At 45.1% G+C, this 19616-nt stretch overlaps 1 long non-coding RNA gene across 2 annotated transcripts in view; it reads left to right on the top strand.

Annotated features, from left to right (window-relative positions):
* The first annotated feature begins 229 nt into the window (after positions 1–229).
* The window catches only part of LOC138250011 (uncharacterized), a 30553-nt gene continuing 11166 nt past the window's right edge, over positions 230–19616 (top strand). The window contains exon 1 of one of the 2 annotated variants that reach the window (XR_011194879.1): positions 230–726. This is a non-coding gene — a long non-coding RNA (uncharacterized lncRNA). The remainder of the gene's footprint in view (positions 727–19616) is intronic. The other variant, XR_011194880.1, reaches the window with a different exon arrangement.

Raw genomic sequence — 19616 nt, 5'->3', positions numbered from 1 at the left:
GGACTCAGCCGTTTGTGTATACTGAAGCCGTGACATCAGGTAAAACAAAAAGGTTTGAGCCAATTCCCCTCGCCTTTCATCCCGTAATTAATTTTCAAACGCAGGAAGGGCGGCCAAAACCTGGGCCTGACGTGTGTTAACTTCAGCAAGTAGTAACAGTTTTCTATTTAAATAACAGTCAGCGGCAAGATGGGAGGTGGCGGGTTCCACAAAAAATACAAGCCCGTGCCAGGAACAGGAAGTGCTGGCAGACAGCGCAATTTTAAACGCCATCTAACACAACATAAAAGTTAGTCTAATTGTCTTACTTCAAAAAATGAATCGGTTTGAAGCATTCGTGCCGCCCCGACCCCTCGTGCAGGCGTCTGTGGAGCCCGGGTGCGAGGCCTAAGACCACAGAAGCAAAATATGGACAAGCGCAGAGGGCCTGAAAGCAGGACGGGGCGAGGTCGCGAAACGGGCCATTAGGATGGGCCAGAGGTCGCACGGTGACGCACACCAAGCCGGAAAGAGGTCGCGAACCGAGCAAAGAGGACAGGCCAAATATCTCGAACAGAGCCACCAGGACCGTACAGAGGTCGCGAACCGAGCACAGAGGATGGGCCAAAGATCGAACCGAGCCACCGGGACCGGACAGAGGTCGCGAACCGAGCAAAGAGGATGGGCCAAAGATCGAACCGAGCCACCGGGACCGGACAGAGGTCGCGAACCGAGCAATTAGCACAGGTGAGACACCACCCACTGCACCGTGGTATTGGAGACTGCCAAGGTCTGCGTAAAGCTGGGGTATGGGCGCTGAGGCCGAGCACTGTGATGGTGGATCCGCGAAGGCCACGCGCGGGCATCGCTTGGTAGCAGTTACACACCGTGCGCACTGGAGCTCTTATCCCCAGGGTCGGGCGCACTGACTGCAGAGCAGAAGCAGGGTTATATGCACCATCAATGTGTATGAAAGACAGTAGGAAATTAATATTGTCCGCTCACCGTGAAGAAAAGTGAAGTTTACATTCTTGACTTGAGGCTATCGGCGGGACGCGTTACTTTCACGCCCCGACACAAAAGCATGCTTGGAAAATAAAACACAATTTATTTTTTCTTTTGTTTCAACAAATACATTATTTATTTTTAAAGAATTAGGGGCAGCAATATCATTCCCAGATATCCTTTTAGGTGAAACATTGTCTCGGAGTGTTTTTAGCGTTTCAAGAACTTTCGCATTGGAGTTAAATGCAGGAATTGTTTTCTTCTTAGTGTCTGCATCAATCTTTTGGTAAGTCGAAAGAACCTGGGATATTTGGGAACTTTTTTCTCGCTTTTACACATCTCGCTGATTGGATGGGACTAGGGAAAGAGGCAAAGGGTCTCGCAAGTATTTTTCCGAAAATTTCAATTTGGGGGAAGGGACCTGTGCCAGTTATATTTTGTAGTCAGGTGTCACAGTGCAATACAACGATATTTTCGGAAATCCTCAAAAGAGGGAGAAAAACAGTTTTTGGTAGCAGGCCCCCCAGGGCTGGTCAGCGCATGAAGTTTGATGTAGCAATACACTTAAAAAACAGCTCTCAAAAACCTCATTATTAATGTTTAGAGGTGAAAAAGAGGCGTTGCCACTTAAAAATACAGCCGCACTTTGTCAAACGTGTTATGACACACACACAGACCTGCTGTCTACCGCTATAAATACATATATATTTCTAAACATATTAAAGATATATATATATAGCGTTTATGCAGCGAGCAGAGTGTGATATGTTATTTATTTCCATTGATGTGAATCATGATGCCCCCCTCAAAATAAATAGCAATAAATAAAATATTATACAGCTGCTCACCTCCATATGCATTTTAAGCCATGGTATTTTTCTCAAGTGCATTTGTTTTAACATAAAGTATTTAACCAAATCCAGGATTCAATGGGGTCAAATTTGTGAAGCAAGACAAAGTCACATTTAAAATATATTGTGTCTATTAGCAGAATTGTTTCATTGTGATGTAACTGTTATATACAATCCGTGAGGCAATAACAAGTGTTTTCTCATGTTACTTTTGCCCTACTGCTGTACTTAACACTAATGCAACTTTCCCCATAGCAATACATGTGTGACTGTGTATTAATTGTTACAGTTACTCCAGATAAAATGAGTTAGTGGGCATCGCTGCCTTGGTGCACACATATATAAATGCTGTAAACACACACACACAGAGGTGTGTATATATATATATATATATATATATATATATATATATATATATATGTACAGACATCACAGATATCCCTCAGGTTGGATGTTCAGAAGAAAGGGCCACCTGAAAGAATTTAAAAATAACAATAATATCATTTGACTGTAACAGAGGCACGTCATGATGTACTAAAGGCATGCTATACGAGTGAAAGACATCAGGAAATTACAGAAAACCGGAGTTCGGAGTTAAGAACACTTCTAAATAAATGAGAACATAAGATTGTGAAAGAGGGGAGAGGCAGCCTTGGGAAATGTTACTGTACTGCGGGGACACCAGACAATAGACTACAAATCCTTTTTGCATTACACTATATAATCACTTTTTCATTTGACTTTTTTGCTTTTGAGGAACAAGGAGTTGCGCGATTTGCCGAGGATCACATGTTTGCTCCAGTGTTGAAGTCGGCGTTAGAATCCTAGTTTCCTAATCTGTTTTACCCACTGGTAGGCAACTTGGACTGTTCTAAAAGGAGCCGTGATACATGCAAACTCCCTGCCATGTGTTTCTGCTGATGCGCAGGGGTGCTGTTGAAGGATGGCTGCTATTGTAACACTTAGGCAGTCTGAAAAACTGTCGTGTTTTGTGTGTGGTCCTACTGTGGGACCCTAGACAACGTTTCCAAAGTAGCCGCACTGTGTAACAGACATCCCTCACTCACTGGAGGGATGATGTTTACTGATGTTACAGAGACAGCCATGCTGTGTGGACAAATTCTGCCACCTCTCTTCGGACACGTTTGCACAAAGACGATGTTTCACGCAGTGTTCTGTGTACAAGTGCCTTCTCTCTGCATGCACACTCGCTTGGGTGGGTGGGGAGGCTGTGGGGTCCTATCTACTCTAGAGACAGGCTGTAGTGCCGGAAGCCAAGCTTTCTGACCGCTCTCTGCTGACACACGTGGATGCCTGGAAGGTTGCATCGCGTTGCCATTCTGCACTCTTCCGTCCCTCCTGATACACACGGGTGCATCCACACGCTGACATGCGGTGTGGACATGCTGTCACGCATGGGAGAACAAACAGGCTACATCATGTGAACTCTCTGCTCCCTCTGTGCTTACACACATGAATGCACTAGCAAGCTGTACCACAGGCAGACATGCTGTGTACACATGCTGTGACCCCTTTCTCTCCATCTGCTGATACTTACAGGTGCAGAGCCAAGCTTGATCGTGTAGTCATGCCGTGTGGACATGCCCTGACACACCTCTACTGCCATTTACGGCCGCAGAGTGGCCATATCACATGCAAGTGTGCAACGACTACACCTTCTCTGCTACACGGTTACACAGAAAGACTACATGACATGCATCTCTAATGTGTGGGGTATTGTCTGTCCTCACTATGCAGACATACATGTCAGAACAGCCACAGCATACCACAGGCAGCCCTTCTCCGTAGATATGTTCTGAAATCTTAGCTGATACACACAGATACACAGACAGGCTGGGTCACATGTAGTCTTGCTGTCACACACGGGTGTATCAGGTGCAGTCCAGTTGTGTGGACATTCTCTGACCCCACACTACGCGAGCGCGCGCACACGCACACACATCCACATCCCACCAGTATCACATGCAGCCATACTATGCGGTTATCCTCTGCCCTCATCTCCGCTGCTGCCCACAGACAAGTTGTATCACGTGTGTGGTCATGGTCTGTCGCCACACTGTGGCACAGGCAGACAGCTTCTATCACACTAACACCCCTAGAGGCTGTAGGAGGGGCTCTTTAGAGGCCAGTATCTCCAAGTGTCCGGCCACTTCTGCGCTGCCAGTGCGGACCGGTGGAGGAGGTGCAGGCCCACCCCCTGCTTAGCTTCCTGCCCTCGGGCTAGCCTGGCGGCCAGAGAGCCAGCTCCCCGGCTGAGCAGACACCAGCCTCCCACCTCGCAGCCAGGGACGGCCTCCAAGCACCGTGTGCGCTGGAAAGAAGGGGATCTCACTTTAATTAAATACAACATGGTACCCTTGTTGCGCTTTTCGTAAGGTTCTTCTTATTTATAGACGTGTTTTATTTAAGTTTCAACGTCTGTCCGTCCATCATACAATATAAATGCAGATGGTCATGATAATATATGCTAATTATTTGTAGGTATTGTTTTTTTTTGGGCGATTCTATATCGCTCGAAGAGAACCGACGGTATTGGAGCTGCTTTGCATGAGCACCAGTTATGTTACACGAGGACACATTCATTTTTGGTAGGCGCGTAGAGTTTCAACGATTTGCCCAGTTTCACAAGATATTGAGGCGAGGCCGAGACTCGAACCTGCCTGGACATCTTTAAGATCCGCAGCTCAGGCCGTTATACCACATCCTCTCCTCTGTGGAATAAAGGGGCAACCTCCTGTGTGCCATGATGCACCCCCATCCCTCAAAATCCACACTAAGTAATGTTCCTTTATATAAATCTACATGCATGGTTTGTGCCCCGCTGTGTTTTCAAGGGAAGTATGTGTAAACAGAAGTATTTAACCACAGCCGAGCACAAGGGGGTGTGGTCTTGCAGGGAGATGCCATCTCATTAAATACACCTCATGAACATTAGCAGGGTTTATTTGCCTCTGCAAAGTGAATGTAGCATAGATTAAGTGAGGCATTAAGCAGAAGCGTTTCAAGTTAGTCAACTTGTAGTATGGTAATAACTTGGAATTTGGCATTTACACTGTAGCAATGGCTCTGTTAAAACAGTCCTATCACGACAATTGTATCAAATAACGTTTTATTTGGCCACATATACTTTCACTTGAAGGCATACACTGATAGGAGTCTATTTACAAAGCACTGGGAATGCTACACTTGGATTTTTTTTAAATCTGTCAGTGTATTATTATTTTCTAGAATCCACAATTTCTGATTGAAAAGCTGCAGCAGACGCAGGGTTTCATGATCATTCCATGGAAAACTATGCAATTTCCATTTGAATTCAAATGCCTTTGTACAGTGGTCTCCACGACACTGAAATCCTCTGCGAAATGGGTATTTTTAATGTGTTTTTCTCATTCAGTTGAGTAAGTACTTTCCCCATGGAGAAGCCCTTTCCCCTAAACCACTCCAAGTTTAGGGGGATCCAATTCCTTCCCACCCCGGAAATCGATTTATGCCAGTACTTGGCTGCAATAGATTGCCAACACTTTCCAGGCGTAATGGAGGATGTAAAGTGTTTGTGAATACACACAAACACATTCGTTTCTGGGTGTTCTCAGATTTCCAATGCTAACCATTCCTTGGGACAGTCTCAATCCCACCCCTTGAGTGGGATTTACAAGTGCAGAACTATCCACGCTCATGAAGGCGAACTCTATGGAAGTAAATGGGCTCATGCCTACCAGGAACGCCTGTGTAGGTTCCTGGCAGGCGCAACGGATTTTTTTTTAAACTTAAACGTATTTTTATGGCTGAATTTGCCTAAGCGAACAGGCCACCAATATATAGAGAAGTGCACAGAGTAATAATATTCTATTTATTTCTATAGATGAGTGTTGGGTGGAGACATGATTTAGGAGAGTAGAAGCCTCGAGAGAGTCATAATGCCACTTCCACAATTGTAATAAATAGCATATTGCACTCAGTGTATTTGTATGTATGTTTCATTACATGCTTTCTTTTCATATCCAGGAGTTATAATATATGCGCTCTTAAGCTAAAACATAGTGAGCTGATTTTGAACATGGTTAACAGACCTCAGGTTGCATTTTTGGTTCAATATCTAGCACGAGGGAATGTGTGTGGGAGCTTGGGGAAATAGCACAGGGTGAATACGTTTTTACAACTTTTAATAAGGGAGTAAAATTGAAAAAGGACTGGTCACACGTCTTTCAGAAAAGGAAAAAAGACTATTTACATATAAACAGATGGTAGCGTTGTGAATAATGCATCCCGTGATCAGGAGAAATTCAATAAAAGCATTAAAGAATTGCAGAGTGAAACCACTGTGTGCACGTCTCCTTTGCTTCATTTAGTGAAGGAGCAGTACATTGGAATGTATATAAATGTATACACCATGTGTGCAAAGTATTTACAATATGGTGCTCCATGGCACACCTTAGGACAATAGTGTCAAGTGATGCTCTTGTGGTACTTTGCAGGATTACCGCCTCAAATTGTGGCACTAATCCTGCAAAGTAACGGAGATCCATTGAAGGTAACAGGCATGTCACTTTAATGCCTGCTCTGAGCAGGCATTAAAAATGATTCTAAAAATGGCGCAGTGAAATGTGTATATATGGTGTGTTACAATGGGGTGCAAAGTGGTGCAATGCATGCATGCACCACTTTGTAAATATGGTGAGGGAGAATGGCCTCCTTAACACCACATTAGCATAATAAAAAAATGCTAGTGTGGCACTAAGAGGCGCTAGGGCCTTATAAATCTGGCCCATAGAGCTGTAAGGAAACCCAGTGGGAAGTTCATATGTTTTTAGACATCTACAAATTTGCTACGGTAAAATTCAAATCAATTCAAGTTTTGTTAGAACTGGTTATTGCTGTCTGATGGTGATAATCGAAATGTATGTTTAGCCAGTGGACTTTCAGTTGTGTTTTTTTCCACTGTACAGATATAGTTCAATGCCTGCACACTTATGCTTTAAATGGGTCAGTGGAAATTTCCAACAGGAAAAAACAAAAGAACCAAACGTACAACCATTCACAAGATACAGAACTATACAAAACAAATTGTGAACCTAGAGTGGGCAATGAAGGACACGGTAATGAGCTCATTAAACGTCTCTAACTGCAAACACATAAATCAGAGGCGGAAGTGCACAACATGGCCCAGAGTACTGGAAAATGAAACATAATATAAATCGACCGTAAGATTGTGATTAGTCAGCTGTCACCCTTTCTCGTCCAGCTTCTTGTGCTTGCAGCTCGGTGGAACTGCTAAACGCCCCAATCCCAGCTACAGCATATGTCATCCAAAATGGCCGCCATCTGCTCGAGCCATGTAGTCTGCGGCGCTAGGCCCTTGATGACAGGCCATGATTAGTAACCGAACATGATTAGTAACCGAACATTTCTAGTTTTAATACTCTGATGATGATAAGTAAATACATGCATACACAAACGAATAAATGAGTAAGAAAATTAATAATAACACTCCGAGAGCAATAAAACTAGTCTAATTTCTAACAAAGCAATTTCCTGGGACTCTTTAACCAACACCACAGTCGTGAGAAGGCCAGTGCTGAGCTGTAAAGGACTTTCTCGGGGAGGACGCCTGGGATTGGACCTGTACAAATAATATGACTGTAAAAATCACGTATGGTCATGTGTACTTTCTCCATCATGGAGGTACGTTCTACCTCTTGTGTGATTAATAAAAACAGGATTGAATGTGATGAGATGTCATTAAATCATACTTAGTAGTATTTAGTTAGACTTAAATCAGTATATTATACACATCGCTGGCTACTTGCTAATTTATTTGAATCTTTATTTTTTGTATATGAATAATTTAATACGTTCCATATTTTGTCTATGATAATACTTGAATAGCATTTCTTTCATTAGTCATATTGATTAGTAATCTCCTATAACCCGTTTATTTTTGTGTGTCATATTTTCTAAATCAATAGATTTTTTGTGTGAGTGTGTCATATTTACTAAATCCATGCAAAATTAGCATGCGAAAAAAATCCTTTTCAGCTTTTGGGTCCACAAAGAGCCCTTCTTCGGATTCAATCCAGAGAGGTGGCTGAGCACGCAAGGCAGAAGGACCAGTATGTAATTTTCAACGACAAACCACCGTAGTTTAGGACAACGACCACCTTGAGGCTTTAATCACAACAAACGCACCAACAACAGAAACAGTGTCACGTGGCAGTTGCCAAACTCGAGGCTTGTGAATTAATTGGCCTAGTGCCGGGGCGGTGGGAGGTGAAATGTTGATCTATCATCAAAGCTAGTGGGCGCGGCGCAGCATGGGGTGCCTTTTCATGCAGGATGCACGCGCCTTCCGAGGCCTAGCTGTGGTGAATTATCAGTAGGCTATCAGCTACGATGAAGGACGTGAAAAGGCCATCATGTTTTCAATAATCCTCTTTGATAAGGCAGGGCGACCCCATCAATCATAGCCACAGTACACACGTGGCCCAGCGCCCCAAGCCGCACTGCCTGACGCCCTGGACGGCTCCCCGGGGCCCCCGCACACGTTTATCAGTTGCAGCAGACACAATTGGGTCTGCACAGACACAGGGCCCCAGCGTTGCCGCGGCCCCCTCTAACCATCCTGCCAGATTTTATGGGGCCTGGAAATTAAACAGCAATTACTGGGAGCAGTAAAGGGCTTTTACTACCTGGAAACTAGTTAAAGCAGAAGTGAGCGGTGGTTTCTGTTACAGAGGGGGTGACGCCGAAGCAGGCATTTACGGGCACAGAGAGGCTACACATGGCGTTCAGGAGAGCAGGCCTGCTCGCTGCGCCCTCGTTATCACCCCCACTTTAGGGGCCAGGCATGTCTAGTATTAGACAGAGGTGCGGTTATATTGGAGTGATTATTGTCAGGATTATACAGTAATAATGCCGGGCAGAGTACTCTAGGCCAGTGCACACAGCATGTTATGCTACAGCTCATTAAGCACAATAGATGATTTATTCAGCCGTTTAAAACTGCAGGCCATTTAGAGTTACTAAAATGCTGAAAAAACAGGATATTTGCGCTGCCCATTCTATTGTGGGCTGGGGACCTATAAGAAGCACCACTTAAAAAGTCATGTTGGAAATCCTAGTAGCATGTATTTTATTACAAATATTTTATATATGGTAGAATATGGCAAACTAAAAGCGATTCATATTGGTTGTCGCATGTTTTAACAGCAGATTTATTTACGTGTCTGCCTATCTGTATTTATTTGTAACTATCCATTTTAATCTTAATTACGACCATTTTGAAAAAGTAACACCGTTGACAGCGAGCATAAACAAGATTTAACAGAAATATTTGCGTGGAATCATTATTTGCATCCGTCCACCCGTCTGCCAATCCCTGTCTATCCACTGTGCTGTCCATCCATCTTGTCGCCCATTCGTCTGCCTGCCTTCCTATCATACAATCTTGCTATCTAGCCAACCATCCATTTGTATTTACTTTAATTTAGCTATTTATTGTGGCACGTACTACTTATTTAATTATCTAGAATCTAATCTCTGAAAGTTAGATAAAGAAAATAGCATTAGTCTTCTGAAAAAGCCAAGAAAAATGGAAGGCAGGAGATGCCTGATCATGTCAATATTTGTGGAACAAAAAGGGGGTTTAAGTTTTTCTTGAAGCTAAATAAAGTAGGCTTCTCTCTGATCTCATTTGGCATGGAGTGAGCCTTAATGGAGACACATACCTGTGAAAAGTTCGGTCTCCATTTATCTGAGTGCTTCTATAGTCTCTATTCATGTTATGTCAATTTTTCGTTTCTATGAGCTGTGTCCAGGGCCATTTCCCTTGCTGAAAGAGTTGCCTGGATATTTCGCCTCATGATTTGTTCCGCAGCATTTAAAGTTCTGGCGAAGAGCATTCAAGAATGTGAAACCTCACCATGTTTGGAGTTTTTGGCAGCCAAAAGTGGACAGTACTGACTTTTGTAAAATGAAAGATTGCCTAATTGAAAAGCAATTAGTATTTTACTGCTAAACAAAATTTAAAAAACGATTCAAAATTTGAAGTTTAAAACTATTCATTACAGTAAATGAAGGTATACACGTGAAAAGTTCCATGTTGGTTTGACTGAGCACTACCAAAATCTGTCTTTATATTGCTAAAACCTGAAGCTTCTGGTAGCAGTGGTCTAAACACAGGTGTCACTAAACACCAGTGGGATAAAGACTTTGCATTTGCTGGTACCACATTGTCAATTTTATGAGCAAACGGATAACTCTCCAAATTACCTTCAGCTAATATTTTTTTAGTTTTAATTGACTAAACATTTTTTGCAAATTTTTAAAATAAATGTTAGGGCCCTGGTTAGGTCCCTATAATTTTAGTAAAAAGTTTTAAAAGTCCTTACTTTAGTTGGCCTATCCAAAAAGGGGATTCTAAATTTCTAAAAAGGTCCCAACTTTAGTAAAATAAAAATGACAGATGCAGAGACCAAGACCCAGAAATTTGACCTTTAACCTTATGAGGCATATAGCTATGATCAATTAAGGGGACTCTTCAGAGTATACAAAATTCATACTGGAAAAAGCCAAAGTGCAGAGAAACTTAAATTTCAGGTGGCCCGGTATGAACATGATAACACCCCAGATGATGGAGAAGATGATGCATCTGTGGTGGGTCAAGAAGATCCTGTGGAAAATGGGGATGATGAAAGCTCCTCTTCCACCAGAAGCTCTAGAGCACCCACAGAAACAGGCCTTGCCGTTGCCAGGCTGACCAAGAGACTGGCCTTAGAGGGTCAGCCCTTGGAAATAGAAAAACAGAGGAAAGAGTTGGGTTTAGGACCCACCTCTGGTGGGAGCATACAAGTTTTGAGGGAGAAATCTTTCAACATTAAATTCCCAAACTGAGTTGGCCCTCCCTTCACTGAAGGGGATGATATAGTAAAATGGTTTTCTGCCTTTGAAAGAGCCTGCATTGGGTGGAAAATTAAGAAGAAAAATTGTGGCACACTGTTGTGGGAATTATTCTCAGGAAAGTGCAGGGATAGGTTCCTGACACTGAATAAGACAGATGCTAAATCCTATGACCTCGAGAAGGGTACCCTGATTGAGGGCTTTGGATTTACAACTGAAGAGAGTTCAGGGAGGCTAAAAAAACCCAGAGCAAGACCTGGGTAGACTTTGTGGACTATTAAGTGAAAACTCTGGGTGGGTGATTAGCTGGAAACAAGGTTCAAGATTGTGATGGGCTGTTTAACCTGTTCATGAAAAAGCATCTGCTAAGTAATTGTTTTAATGATAGGCAACATAAACATCTGATAGATCTGAGTCCACTTCCCTTCAAGAACGAGGGAGGAAGGCAGAGCATTGGGTCAAAATAAAAGTGACTAAAATTACCACTGGTGGGGGAGACCAAAAGAAGGGGGTGAAAAAGCCCCCCCCCCCAAGGGAAAGATGGGAGCCAAGACAAAAATAGCAAAGAGTCTTCCAAGGCCCCCAAAAACCTTCACAGGAGGGTGGGCCCAGAGACTCTTAACAGTCCAGGGGTGGATACAAAGGGATTCACTTTGATCACAGCAAGGCTTGGCCCATGACTGCAAAACTAAAGGGAACCAAACTGGAGACTCTGGATGTAAGAACAAAAAGAATGCCTCTAGTGAATCTGCAGTAAATGCAGTTGCCAATCTCCAGATGAGGTCAGAGCTGTGGCCTGACCATGTCAGTGACCCCACAGACGCAACATTAATCACTGAGGGTGAGGTAGAATTATCCCGTGCTGCCTGGCCAAGTAATATGCAAAAATACAGACAGTACCCTTTGATTAGTGGGGAGAAAGTAGAAGCACTGAGGGTCACAGGAGCTAGTGTTACCATGGTAACTCAGCACCTTGTCCACTCAAATCAGTTCCTGGTAGGGAAGTCTTATCCTGTCACCAATGCTGACAATGAGATAAAGTTCCATCCCATGGCAATGGTAACCTTTGATTGATGGGGAGTAGTTGGACAAAAAGAAGTGGTTGTGTCCTCATCCATCCCTGTAGATTGCCTGCTTGGAAATGACTGGGAGCATTCCCCCTGGGCTGATGTAGACCCGAAGACCCATGCAACAATGCTAGGGATCCCTGAGTGGGCATGTGTCAAGACAAGGGCACAAAGCAAACTTCAGAGAGAAAAAAGAAAGCTGGATCTTGAAATAGTGGACCAGCCTCCCAGATAAAAGGCAAGAAGACTGGGGGACCAGCTTCAAAACAGATCCCAAAACAAGACTCCGCCTCTCAGGAGGAGGAGTCAACGTTCTTGGAGGGAATTGAGCCTGAAGAGCTTGGGTCTTACTACCCAGAGCTCTTGGGCCCAGGGGGACCCTCCAGGGAAGTTCTGTGCCAGGGGCAGGGGACCTGCTCACTCTTGAAGGCCTGAAGCAGCAAACTGCATAGGAAGCGTTAGGGAATGTCAGTGGTGCTCACAGGGTTTATTGGGAGGAGGGGATCCTATACACTGAGGCCAGAGACCCTAAGCCTGGTGCAACCAGGAGAGTGGTAGTGCCCCAGAAGTTCAGAGAATTCCTCCTCACTCTAGCCCATGACATTCCCTTAGCAGGGCATCTGGGCCAAAACAAAACTTGATTTAGGTTAGTCAACCACTTTTATTGGCCAGGAATGTCCCAAAAAGTGAGGGACTTTTATCAGTCCTGCCCCACTTGCCAGCCCAGAGGCAAAGCAGGGGGGTACTTAAAGGTCCCCTTAATGCTACTCCCAGTGGTTGGGTTACCCTTTGGAAAGGTAGGGGGTCCACATTGTTGGCTTCCTTGACCCACAAACAACATCAGGACACAGATATATACTAGGGGATCATGTCACTAGCTATCCTGAGGCTATACCCCTTAGGACCATTACTGCACCTGCAGTTGCCAAAGCCCTCCTGGGTATCTTCACCAGTGTAGGGTTCCCTAAGGAGGTGAAATCAGGCAGAGGTTCAAACTTCATGTCTGTATACTTAAATCACAGGTGGCAGGAATGTTGGGTGACCTATAAGTTCACCACCCCATACCATCCACAAACAAATGGGCTGGTTGAAAGATTTAACCAGACCCTAAAAGGCATGATTGGAGGACTCCCTGAAAATCTCAGAAGGAGATGGGATGTACTGCTTCCTTGCCTGCTATTTGCCTACAGGAAAGTGCCACAAAAGGGAGTAGGTTTCTCTCCATTTGAACTTTTGTTTGGGCACCCTGTTAGGGGACCACTAAGTCTTATTAGGGAAGGCTGGGAGAAGCCTCTCAAATATCCCAGGCAAGATATTGTGGACTATGTGCTTGGCCTACGTTAAAGAATGTCTAAATACAAGAAGAAAGACATCAAAAATCTTCAGGCCAACCAGGAGTCTCAAAAGCTCTGGTGGATTTCGAACAAGAACAGAAAGTTTGGGTGTTGGAGCCTGTTGCTCCAAGAACCCTCCAGGACAAGTGGTCTGGGCCCTATCCTGTACTTGAACGAAAAGGAGAGGTCATTTATTTAGTTGACTTGGGCAGTTGCAAAAATCCCAAAAGACTAATTCATGTCAACCGCCTAAAATCCATCTATGACAGAGCTGATGTGACCATGCTCATGGTTACAGATGAGAGACAGGAGGATGAGAGTGAGCATTTCCGTGATCTCCTTTCCAGCAACCCACAAGATGTTTTTTTGGATATCAGACACCCTCACAGAACAACAGCAAACTTATTGCAGGCAAGTCCTCGACCAGTATGCTGAGTTGTTCTCTCTGACCCCTGGAAAGACAAACTGGTGTACCCATGGTGTGGACACTGGTGACAGCTTGCCTGTCAAGAATAAGATTTATAGACAGTCAGAACATAACAGAGAGAGCAGTCAAGCAGAAGTTAAAATGTGCTGTATTTGGGTGTCATTGAACCCTCTGAGAGTCCCTGGGCTAGTCCAGTACTCTTAGCCTCCAAGCCTCACTCCAAAGGAGAGAAAAAGGAAACGTGGTTCTGTGTGGACTACAGGGGCCTCTACTCCATGACAAAAACTGATGCACACCCAATTCCAAGAGCTGATGAGCTCATAGACAGATTAGGGGCAGCCAAGTACTTTTGATTTAACATCTGGGTACTGGCAGATTGGCCTGACCCCAGGAGCAAACAAGAGGTCAGCATTTTTTACTCATAGTGGCCATTATCAGTTCACTGTTATGCCTTTTTGACTTAATAATGCACCTGCCACCTTCAAGAGATTAGTGAACCAAGTCCTTGCTGGACTGAAACATTTAGTGCAGCTTATCTGGATGACATATCTGTCTATAGTTTCACCTGGCAGGATCACCTGATCCACCTAGGGAAGGTCCTTGAGGCTCTGAAGAAGGTAGGCCTCACTATCAAGGCCAGTAAGTGCCAGAAAGGGCAGGGAAATGTTGTTTACTTCGGTCACCTGGTTGGTGGAGGCCAAGTACCACTCCTCCAACCCAAGATTCAGACTATTCTGGCTTGGAAAGCTCACACAACCCATACACAAGGCAGGGCATTCCTCGACTTGACTGGGTACTATAGGAGATTTGTGAAGTATTATGGCATTACAGTTGCCATCCTCACAGAACTAACCTCCAAGAAAATACCTAAAAAAGTTAACTGGACAGTGAGTTGTCAAAAGGCCTTTGACACTCTGAAGGAAGCTATGCACTCTGCTTCAGTCCTTCAAACACCAGACTACTGCAGACAATTCATAGTGTAAACAGATGCTTCTGAAATGGGGATAGGAGTGGTACTTTCCCAGAACAATGATGATGGGCATGATCAGCCAGTTGCTTTTATAAACAATAAACTACTCCCTAGGGAACACAATTGGAGTGCCATGGAGAGGGAAGCCTTTGCTTTGGTTTGGGCCCAGAAGAAGCTGAGGCCATACCTGTTTGTCTCCCACTTCATAGTTCAGACTGACCACAGGCCTCTCAGATGGCTACAACAGATGAAGGGTGAAAACCCCAAACTGCTTAAGTGGTCCATTTCCCTACAGGGGATGGACCTTCAAGTGGAACATAGACCTGAGACTGCCCATGACAATGCAGATGGCGTTTCCGTGTTCGTCCACTTAGATGTTGAAGACTCATTAGGGAAAGGGTAGTCTTGTCCTCTTTCACTTGGAGGGGGAGGGTAATGTGAGAAAAAGCATCTTTTTGACATGGTTAGCCCCCACTTTTTGCCTGATGTGTGACGTAGCCTAGAAAACATAGTGCCCAGGGCCCCTGCTAACCAGGTTCCCTGGGCCAGAGCTCTTTCCCTAAAACTGTTATGATGCATTGATACAATTGGAGACACCCTTAGCTACCACTTTAAGTCCCTAGTAAAAGGGTACTTAGGTACCCAGGTCATGGGGTACTATGGGTAGGTCCCTGAGGGCAGCAGCACTGATTGTGCCACCCTCAAGGGCCATGCCTTCAGATGCACCCAGCACTGCCATTGCAGGCTCAGTTTCCTTGTACAAACCTAAAACACAAACTGGACATGGCACACTGCATTTACTATGGGTAAGACACCCCTCTGACAGGCCCTTCAGCTCTAAGGCAGGGTGCCCCATATTATATGTGAGGGCATAGCTGCATGAGAAATATTTCCCCACTCTGTCCGTGCCAAACCGGGGACATAGGAAGTGAACAGAGTAGCCATTTTAAGACATGTGCTGGACACTGGTCAACACAAGTTTCCCAGATATCCAATGGCCACTCTGAACCCTCGGTTGTTTGGTGTCAAACAACTCAGAATGATAAATCCAAACTGGTACCAGTATTGAATTTATCACTAAATGTACCCAGGGGTCACCTTAGAGGTGCCCCCTGGAAAAGCCTACTATCCTGGCATGGTTGCTGACTGGTTCTATCCAGCCTGTCACCTCCAGACACCCAATCACAAACCTTGGGGGAGAGCCCTGTTTCTGTGGTTTGTAAAACAATGCTTTCCTGGGTGGAGGTGCTAACACTCCCTCCCTCAGGAATGTGCACTGCCCTGGCGGGGAGCTTCAAAAGGCTTACCGCCCTTGAAACTTGACCCCAGGCCTGCTGCTAGCAGCAGATGGCCAATCCCTTTGCAAACCCCCACTTTTGGCGGGAGCAAAAGTAGGAAACCACACAAAGGGTAGGAGGAGTGGCCCCACCTGGCATGCACCACCCCTAAGGTGTTGCATGCGATGTGGACACTCCATTTCATTTCCCTCCATCCTAGATGGAAGGAAAATAGACAATCAGGGTTAGGGTAGTGACCCTTCCCACAGGAAGTGGTCACTATAGTGGGAGCAGCCACCCAAAGATGAGTGTCTCATTGGACACTACCAGGTACCCCCTAAAAAGCCCACTACATTTAGTATTTAGTTGGCATCCCTAGACCAAGAAATCAGATTCAAAGGACACAAAGAAGACCAGCACCAAGAAGATACACGGCATGAGAACTGTGAACCTGCTGTACAAAGAAAATGTGCGAAACCCTGTCTGCTGCACCCAGGACCCAACAATCACTGCTGAGGAGCTGCTGGACAACTGGACTGACCTCAAAAAAATGAGAAGACCTCAAAGCTTCACCAGTCACCTAATAACTCCCTCCAGAGTGGAGGCACCACTTTGCATCAAAGAAGAAACCAACAACACAGTGAGGGTCACTACACTGACTGGCTGCTAACTCCTGAACCGAAAGTTGCAGTTGGACCTGACAACACACCAACCACTATCAGGACAACCCCTGCAAGTGTGCAAAGTTTGGTGGCACTGCACCCTCCAATGGCCGAATCGTACCAATACCCTGGGCACTGGTCAGCTGACATTGGACACCAGAAAAACCAATACGCCCGGGCTGAAAAAGGACCAGAAGGAAGCCCCAGTCAAGGGACTTCAGGAACACCCTGGACTTCCCACCAGAGTGCTCCCGTTGTCCTGCCACTGACCCTTGAAGTGATATACCTCCAGATCCAAAGGGCATCTTTGCGCACAGCTCCTGGCTCACCAATTCACTCTGCACCAGGCCGCCCTGTGCCCTGCAACAAAAAACCTTCTGTACCCTAAGGGTACCTCACCCCTTGCAACCTCGATATTTCAAGGGTACCCCAAGGAACCACCTCTAAACTTACCTGCACAGACCTTTCCAATTTGGCCCCAGCAGTGGCTCTGCACTAGCTCCAGAGACTTTTCCCCGCTGCTGTCGCCGGAATCGTGAGCTGCCCGAACTTCTCCAGCTGGCACAGTGTGCCCACCATCGACCTCGACCAACCTACAAAAGAAGAACTTGGTAAAGCAACTGTGTGATTTTCTATGTATTTTTAAAGGTGACTTTCCATTGATTCCTATGGTGTGTAATTACGCACAAAAAGACTATTTTTATTAAACTTCAAAAATCGATATCTCAAAAAGTACTTAACCAGTTTTGATGCTCTTGGTCTTAAAAATTATATACAAATCTGAAGTATGTTTATAAATTGGTCTCAAGTTATTCCTTCAAATGTGTGAGTTGCATGATTGATACTGTGAGTACAACAAATGCTTTACACTTCTCCAAGATTGGCCTAACTGCTCGACCAAGCTACAATAAAAATTAGAGCATTAGGTGATCTAGTTTTTACCTTTGTAAACCACTGTGTGGTTGCCAGGACCCCCTGCACAGTGTGCCTAGCTTTTCACACTACATATAGGGCCAGCCCCCTACAATAACCTTTTGATTTTATTGAAATACTATATATAAAATATACTTAAAGGGGCTTTCAGCCACTCCTCTTCACCCATTGGTCTGTTGTGTCATTTACAGTTTGCTTCTACCCACTACAGTATAAACAATGGGGCAATGGGGCAGTCTAATTATGCTCTGGTTAACTTCACTTTGAGTGACTACGTTTTGCTCTTTCACAAGGTGCACATCTGCACACAGGGAGTTCCCTTTAGGACTCTGAGCCGCCCAATCCTGGGACACATCCTCTCCCAAACCCATGATTCAATGTGAAGGCAATGTGTTTGTCTTTGGGAAGAAGGTCATGTTTATTTACAAATATCAACAGTTTAAACATGTCATTTGTATCACTAAGTACATACATTCAATCAAACCAAAAGAATATTAATTCAATCAGAATTCTTAAAACATCTGAGTTATATTACAAAAAGGCAGAAATCTTCAAAGAAATACAGCAATTGACAATTGTACTGACTTAATGGGATTTACATGACTCATGCTATCATGATCAGGACCCACTCTTAAACCGTGTTCCAGCACCAATGTCATGCCAACCTTTATCCATCCTTGGAGAACCACACAGGTGACTCCCACATACATCCCTTGAAGGGCGGTCCTTGTCCAGGCCCCAAGTGGCTGCCCCTCCAGCACCAGGCTGCCCACAGGGGTCCTAAACTGAGGCCAGGGGCTGGAGCCCCATGTCCTCTCTGTCTGTCTGTGCACCCTTGCACCCCAAGCTGGTGTGTACGTTACTCCTCAGGATTCAGAATTATGATCTTTCCCTCCTCAGCGTTGTCAGTGGTAAATAGTTGTACTATTTGTATGACTCCCTCCACTTTTATAGGGTGATCCTTGGGATCAGTTACATGCCAGACACCCCAAACCGGAGGATGGGGATGGGAGGTGGGTGTCAACGCAGTGTCTGTTCCAGACCGTCGCAAAGCCCCTCATAATGGAGTCTTCAATGCTACACATGGGCTAGATAGCCCAGACTATCCTGACAGAGGGAGTGGACATGACATCATCATTGACACGCCACTCAATGTGGCGTTTGCCCCAAGCCATGATCCGGCAAGTTTCAGGCGTTCGCCACCTCTACCCAGCCTGAGATGTGAAAATGAAAAGGGGCCTAACACTCAGGGCCCCAGGCCCTAATGTTGCACCCAGGTAAGTTGGGGTGCTCCCCCAAAGGGCCCGGAACACCCCAATCTCGGGCCACACCCCCTCCCAAATCCATGAGTCAATGTCAAGGCTACATGATTTGTCTTTATGAAGAGGGCCACGTTTATTTACAAACATCAACAGTTTAAACATGACATTTTTATCACTAAGTGCATAAATTCAATCAAACCAAAAGAAGATTTATTCAGTCAGAATTCTTAAAACATATAAGTTATATTACAAAAAAGGCAGAAATTGTGAACAAATGAAATGCAAAAATTGACAATTGTATGTGCAATGGGATTTATATGAACAACGCCCATCACGATCAGGACTCTTAAACCATCTTCTAGCACCGAGGCCCAGCCAACCTTCATCCATCCATGGAGAACCACACAGGTGACTCCCACCTGCATCCCTTGAAGGGCGGTCCCAGCTTCTGGTAAACTTGTCCGCACCCAAAAAGCCCGCCCCTCCAACACCAGGCTGCCCATAGGGGTCCTCAACTGAGGCCAGGGGCTAGAGCCCCATGCCCACTCTTTCTATCTGTGTGCCCTTGCCCCACAGCCAGTGTGTACATCACTCCTCAGGATTCAGATTGCTGTCCTTACCCACCCGGGCTGCCCCTGGAAGTAGTTGTACAAGTTGTAGAACTCCCCCGCTGTATAGGGTGATTCTTGGGTTCACTTCTGTGCCACAAGGGTGACAAGGGCCTACCGGTCCTTCGGCCCCCCAAGAGAAAAGTTGCTGAGTAAAGGCCCAGATGATGTCAATAAACAAGTCAGTCCCAACACCTGACAAGTGAACCCCGTCTTGATGAAACATTTGGTCACCCCTGATCAACCTGTATGGGATGTTCCTGAGCCATCTTCATCCTGAACAAAGTTTGGCCATCTCGGCATTGAGGCATCAAATCAACACATT

Source organism: Pleurodeles waltl, chromosome 8 (genome assembly GCF_031143425.1).
Source record: "Pleurodeles waltl isolate 20211129_DDA chromosome 8, aPleWal1.hap1.20221129, whole genome shotgun sequence".
Classification (NCBI taxonomy): Eukaryota; Metazoa; Chordata; class Amphibia; order Caudata; family Salamandridae; genus Pleurodeles; species Pleurodeles waltl.
The sequence above is the reverse complement of the archived record's forward strand: the minus strand, read 5'-3'. Positions and strand labels throughout refer to the sequence as shown.